Here is a 7,533-nt window from a genome sequence, read left to right on the forward strand (position 1 = left end):
AAATAGTATGTGGCAAGTAAGAATGGTGGGAGTGAGGAATAGAAATCTAAGTCAGAAGAATTTTTTTCGTGTCCTGTTCGCTTAATTCAGGGTTCAATATTTGGGTACAACTTGTATCATTTCAGATCTCGAAGCAAAAATATAGTAATTTGAAATACTGTGTTTAAAGACATTTGAGGGTTCTATCACTAAATTGTTTATCTACATAATACTTATTTAACTCACACTATTTACAATGTATTGTATTGAACTCTGGCTATTCAGACGCTAATGGTATCTGGTTTCTGTCTTCAAGGATCTGACAGTCTAGATGTTTGTTCTATAGTTAGAAGAGTGATATTTTAAACTAAAATTTAGAAGAAAAAAGTGGAATCCAAATTTTATATATTGTGTGTGTGTAATCAGTGATGGAATCTCTGAATTTAAGGAACTGTCCCTTTCTCTCTTTTTTGTTGTTTGTTTGTTTGTTTTGAGATGGAGTCTCACTCTGTCACCCAGGCTGGAGCGCAGTGGCATGATCTCGACTCACTGCAACCTCCGCCCCCACCGGTGCTCAAGCAATTCTCCTGCCTCAGCCTCCCTAGTATTAATCCCTAAGGTAAGCTACCTAAGGCAAACTGTAATCCCTGGGATTACAGGCATGTGCCACCATGCCCGGCTAATTTTTGTATTTTTAATAGAGACACGAGTTTCACCATGTTGGCAGTCTGGTCTCAAACTCCTGGCCTCATGTGATTCGCCCACCTCAGCCTCCCAAAGTGCTGGGATTGTCCCCTTCTCTTAATTGTGTTTTTGTATTGTGGCTTTTTGTATTCTTTAAATTAGTGCCATGATATTTGTTTCTAAGATTTAAATTGATCAAATCATTTTTGTGATGCCTAGCCTTATTTTTTTCTTCACTTCCACATAGCATAATTTGTCCCTTAATTTTGAAAAATCTTTTCTGTAATTTATTACACCTTTTGGTCTATTGTCAAGGCCAAAGGGTCTGTATCTTGCATTGCTGAAAGATATTGTAGTTAGAAATTCTTTCTGTGTCCTAACATTCACTGGATGCTAAGCTGTAGTAGTTAAGTACATGTGATATCTCGGAAGGATCATATCTGGCAATGGAGTATCAAACCTGCTCATTTTCATCATGATCTTGTTGCTGAACTCAGAAGAAATGTAGATTCTCTTTCTTCTGGTCCAGACCTCTAAGGAGGGTGATAATTATTTCCAGGATGTTGTTGTGTGCCTGAAACTACTGGAGATTTTTGCTCAAGACCAGAAATTATCCCTCTGTCCAGGGCCTGCATTTCCAACTTGAGCAGCTCCTCAACTTTGAAATCCCTGTTTTCAAAGTCTGTAATTCTCTACTCTCTCTGATCTCTCTAGATTCATGTGAAATAGGCCAGATGTCTTCTATGAGATTCATTTATTCATGTGAAATAGGCCAGAAGTCTTCCCTGAGATCCATTTTAGAAAGCAAATTATTTCAGTGTTGAAACTGAAAGGAGTTATTTAGCTTGCCTTAGGTAGACAGCAAGGGAAGGGTCCCTGGAGTGCCCCCAGCCCATGGGTCAGTGTCTTATCCCCACATAACATAAAAAGGAGCCTGGGAAAAAATTCAAGCTGCAGGCACTGATAAGGAACTAGCACAGGGTATTGTGCCTGGAGACATGCCCACAGCTGCACAGATAGAAAAACCTCCGGCCCATTTGGATAAAAACTTGCACAGACCTCCAGCCCACTCAGATAAGAGAACAAGGCCTCCAAGCAAATAAAAACTTACATAGACCTCCAGCTCACTCAGATAACGGAACAAGGCCTGGCATAGAAATGCCTTTGTCCTTTGTATAGTCAGCGGGCTCCCAGGAAAAAGTTTCTTCTCCTTTTGTGGGCAGGGGCACAGTGGGCTCCAGTGGGTTCTGGTGGGCACTTTCCTTTCTTTTTTGGACTGTAAGTCTGGGCTCTATGAATCATAACTTCAGCCCCTGGTTGTTCCTGACCCAAGGTCCCGGCCAACCTTTCTGGTTGGTGTCAAGTCAAGCTGAGTCACATGTTCTCCAAGACAGCCCTGGAACTAAGCACATTCCTTCCTCTTCCCAGCCACTAAAAACCCTGGACCCCAGCCTCACACGGGGCACCCCATTTAGGCCCCCCTCTCTGCTGACAGAGAACTTTCTTGTTTCATTTATTAAACTTTTGCTCTGACCTTACCTTTGTGCCTTCTTGGAGGTAGGACAAAGAACTCTGGGTGTTATCTCAGATAACGAGAGACTGTTACATCTTGGTGCATTGCTGAGACTACAACAAAACTTTCATCAGGGTCTGTGGCCTGCCTTCTGAGCTCCACTGTCTACACTGTTTTTGGCTTCCTCCTAATGCCAGCGCTTAAATACAGACTTCTTGTTAATGATGTTTAAAAGCTGGACTGCTATCTTCTTGTTTCCCCAGCCTCTTCAAGGTTGGTAGCATCACCACTCTATTCCTTACATGAGGCTTAGTAGATTTTTCAAAACCAGTTCAGGCTGGCTTTAGTTTGCATGTTAAGAAGAAAAAATATCACAAGTGGGTAAGTAGCTTTGTAGACCATTGATGTCTCTTAACAATCATGCACATTCTGCATGTGAAAATAATGTCCCTAGAAAGGGCATTACTAGTTTTCTTCCACTGCGAAGCCAGATAATTATGTATATAGCAAGTATTTCTACTGCAGCCTGAAGAAGTTTCACTGGGTCCTCCTCAACAACCTGGTCTCTCAGCAGACATGAACTAGGTCATCTCTCTACAGATCTTCTTTAATCATTGATTTACAAACAGATCTTTTGTGCATTTGGAAGAAGTATGCTTTCCTGACTTTGGAGAAATGGTGCACTCACCTCTTTCCTTTAATGTGGGTCTACTAGTGACAAAGACTCTTCATTTTTGTCTTAAATTGTCTTTATTTCACTTTCATTCTTTTAGATTAATTTTTTCTAGTTTTGTATAGTGAGCCAAGATCATGCCATTGGACTCCAGGCTAGGTGACAGAGTGAGACCCTGTCTCAAAAAAAAAAAAGTTCAATTTTTCCTAATTTCTTTTGTTTTTGGGGTCATATATATATAAAACATAAAATTTGCCATTTTAATCACTTTTAAGTGTACTATTGAGTGACATTAATTACATTCGCAGTGTTGTGCAACCATCACCACTACCTATTCCCAAACATTTTCACCACCCCATCAGAAATTTGGTACCCATTAAGCAATAATTCCCCATTCCCCCTTCATCCCATCCCTGGTAATCTCTAATCTGCTTCCTGTCTCTTTGAATTAGCCTCTTTTAGACATTTCATATAAATAGAATCATACGATATCTTTTTGTGTTTGGCTTATTTCGCTTGGCATAATGTTTTTGTTTTGATTAGATAATCAGTTACATGATTCAAACAACTATATAAAACTTACTCTGAGAAGTCCTACTCCCACCCCACCCACATTACCCCTTTACACTTCATTTCCTATAGATAATTTTTTAGTTTTTATCATGGTAGTGTTCGTTGTTGTTGTTGTTTTGTGGTTTGTTCTTGAGACAGAGTCTTGCTCTGTCACCCAGGCCAGAGCGCAGTGGTGTGAACTTGGCTCACTGCAACCTCTGCTTCCTGGGTTCAAGTGATTCTCAGGCCTCAGCCTCCTAAGTAGCTGGGATTACAGCCCCATACAACCACACTCAGATAATTTTTTGTATTTTTAATAGAGATGGGGTCTTGTTATATTGGCCAGGCTGGTCTTGAACTCCTGGCCTCAAGAGATTTGCCCACCTCAGTCACCCAAAGTGCTGGGATTGCAGGTGTGAGCCACTGCACCCAGCTATCATGATAGTGTTTTTATGCACAAATATGCAAATATGAATATATGTTCTATGTCTCCTTTTGTAACAGAAAATGTAGCTATTGGCCAGGCGCAGTGGCTCACACCTGTAATCCCAGCACTTTGGGAGGTTGAGGCGGGTGGATCACTAGGTCAGGAGATCGAGACAATCCTGGCTAACACGGTGAAACCCCGTCTCTATGAAAAATGTAAAAAATTAGCCGGGCGTAGTGGCGGGCGCCTGTAGTCCCAGTTACTCGGGAGGCTGAGGCAGGAGAATGGCGTGAACCCGGGAGGCAGAGCTTGCAGTGAACCGAGATCGCGCCACTGTACTCCAGCCTGGGTGACAGAGCAAGACTCCGTCTCAAAAAAAAAAAAAGAAAAAAGAAAAGAAAAAGAAAATGTAGCTATTTTAGCCTGAGTCCTCCCAAAAGCAGAGTAGAAAACAAGGCGCTAGGCCAGGTGCAGTGGCTCTCACCTATAATCCTAGCACTTTGGGAGGCTGAGGCAGATGGATTGCTTGAGCCCAGGAGTTCAAGACCAGCCTGAGCAAGATGGCAAAACCCCGTCTCTACAAAATAGAAAAACAATTAGCCTACAATCCTAGCTACTTGGGAGGCTGAGATAGGAGGATTGTTTCAGCCTGGGGAGATTGAGGCTACAGTGGGTCATGACTGTGCTACTGCACACCAGCCTGGGCGACAGAGTGAGACCCTGTCTCAAAAAAGAAAAAATGTGTCAAAGGGCTTTTATACCACTAATATATTAGGAAGTGCAATCCTAGGAAACAAATGAGGGGCCGTGAGAGTGAAGCCAGAAAGGAGGAAGAGCCAATTTGAGGGTGCATTATTGAATTGGCTGTTATTAATTGCAACTGATTTCTTAAATCCAGTTCTCCAAGAAGTCATATATATTGTGTCTGAGGGGAGCTAGTTGGAGGAGTGGCGATGGGGGAAAATTTATTTATTTTTTCCTCACCTCCCTCTGGTCAAAGTTTCAGCACACAGACATGAACTACCCCACACTTCTGAATTGTGTCTATGTGGGTGCTGAGCGAGGTTCCATGGCATCCTGTCAAATTGGTTTCAACAGGAAAGCCTTTGGGTGACAGCCAAATGACATGTGACATAGTTATGAGGGAAAAAGTACTGTTAAGGTTGCACCTATATGAAGTCTGTGCCCGCACAGAGCTGGCTTCCAGTAGCCATATCTGGAACACAAGATGGGCAAGGCTGACATCATCTGAAATAGAGCATAAGAAGTACCTGCTACAGTCCATTCACTGTACCACTATAAGCCTGCTCATATTCTCCGTTGTATCCAGCTTCCATGCTATTATTCAATATGGGGCCTCCATTTGTGTATGCGTGCGCGTGTACGTGCATGTGTGTGTGTGGAAGAGAGAGAGACACACACACACAGAGAGACAGATGAGAGAGAGAGAGAGAGAGAGAGAATATGCCCTCACTTCTTATCTGACAGCAGAGGAGTAAGTCCTTTAAGGTATAACCAAGTACAATTTCTGAAGAGACTTAAGAGTTAGTGAAACAAGCTACAGTTCCTTCTGGACCTGCTTGGAGATGAGACATTTACCTCTGAGGAGTTTAAGAGCTTAATGCCTTGTCTTTGTCATGGTTGCTGCAGTTGCTCATTTACCATTGACACTGGCAATGGAAACACCAAGAGATACCCTAGTGAATCTCCTGAATTCCAGACATATCATTTACTGAACGAATTACGTTGGAGCAACCCAAACTTCTCATGGTAGTCAGAGTCACTTACCACCATAATCACATTAGCTGTTTTTTGGCTTGTTTGTCCACTGGTATGAACAGCTCAACATGACCAGGCAGTAACCAGCTTCAAATTCAACTGAAATGCAGCAGAGCCTAGAGACTCCATGGATGAGAAGCAAAAATGCAATCAGATCACTGGAAGCATTGGTGGGAGGAGTTAATCCTATTCCACCACTTGGTTCATGGACTCATGTATTCTAGCTACTTGGGATGGTATTGTTGGTTCAGCTCCTATTCTACATTTTAGAGGACAGCATCCCAATCTTTTAGAGTGATCTCCAAAGCTAGTGCCTTAGTGAAGATTTTTAATAGACCCTGCCTTGATTTATTGGCTCACTGTTTGATGGTGGTGGGAGGTAAAGGCATCCATTGTAAAATTTGTGAATCTCTTGGTCATGTATCCAATGTCCTATATCTATCTGTTTAATTTGCCACAAATGGATCCCTCAGTCTAAGGCCGGGTTTACAGGATACCTTGTTGATACATCATTCTGTAAGTCTTTGAATAATATTGCTGTCAGAAGAACTGTAAAGAGAAGGAAAAAAAAGCCCACCACTTTCTAGAGTAGGTGTCAATACCAGTAAGGATGAATTACTGCCCTATCCAGAGTGAGCGGAGTCTGATAAAATCAACTTGCCATTAAGTGGCAGGCTGGTTTCCTCAATGAATGATACTGAAGACTCAGCATTCTTCTTCTGGCATTCAGAAGGGGTAATATTCTGCAAAGGAAGAGCTCAAATAATTAAGATAAAAATAAATGAAAAACAAAAAAAAAAACCCAGAAGGGGTAATAGATCAGCCATGGTGAGAGGGAGCCCCTGCTGCTATCCTCATACAAAACCTCCATCTATCCCCATGGCCTCCCTGCTTACCACCTCATTGCCCCAGTAGTGGGATGACTGAAGAAAGAGGCTGACTGATATCTACAGAGCAAGTCATTCAATTCACTTGGTTGTTGAAGACCTCTCCTATGGTAGAATTATCTTGTGAGCATTAACGTGAGATGCAAAGATTTTTTATGCTGTTTTTTGGCCCACTTCCTAATCCTTCCATATACATTTTCTGCAGTTTTCTTGTCTCTAATATAATAATTGTGTATCCTCCAGATGCTAGACCAGCCAGCCAATCCCTTTGCGACTGCTCAGCTATCTACATATAGCCATACGTCAGACCACTTCTCTTTTCATTAAAAATGAATGACCAAGTATACTTCTTACAGCTCTGCTTACATAGAAAGTTTTCCTTTACCACTGTCCTTTAGGGTCCCCCTTAAGTAACTTAGCATTTAAGCATTTTTGGCTTGCAGCAACATATGTACCAGCACCTGTAAACTGGGACCAATATCTTTTCTCCTCTGTCAGTTGGTCATAGGGAATTTTCCAGTGAAAATATAGGTATGAATTGTGAATTGCTTTGGTACAGTAGAGGTTGTGAAACAGGCGTCTACGTCATGTGTTTATGAAATTCCTTCTGGACTTGCTTGGAGCTAATCCTGAATTTATTATTTCTCTTATACAAAGGGTTTCTCTTATGCCTATCTAACCTTACGATTTAGTGAATCTGATGATACAAAGTTCTTGTTGGCAGCTCTGGTGGCATAATCATTTGGTGTCTGATATAGTTTGGACATTTGCCCCCACCAAAATCTCTTGTTGAATTGTAATTTCTGATGTTGGAGATGGGGCCTGGTGGGAGGTGTTTGGATCATGGGGGTGGATCCTTAATGGCTTACTGCTGTCCTCGCAGTAGTGAGTTCTTGCGAGATCTGGTTGTTTAAAATCTGGCACCTTCTTCACTCTCTGTCTTTCTCCTGCTCTTGCTATATGATGTGCAAGATCCCTCTTCACCTTCTGCCATGAGTAAAAGCTCCCTGAGGCCTCCCCAGAAACCAAGCAGATCCTG

This window comes from Macaca thibetana, chromosome 6 (assembly GCF_024542745.1).
Source record: "Macaca thibetana thibetana isolate TM-01 chromosome 6, ASM2454274v1, whole genome shotgun sequence".
Taxonomy (NCBI): Eukaryota; Metazoa; Chordata; class Mammalia; order Primates; family Cercopithecidae; genus Macaca; species Macaca thibetana.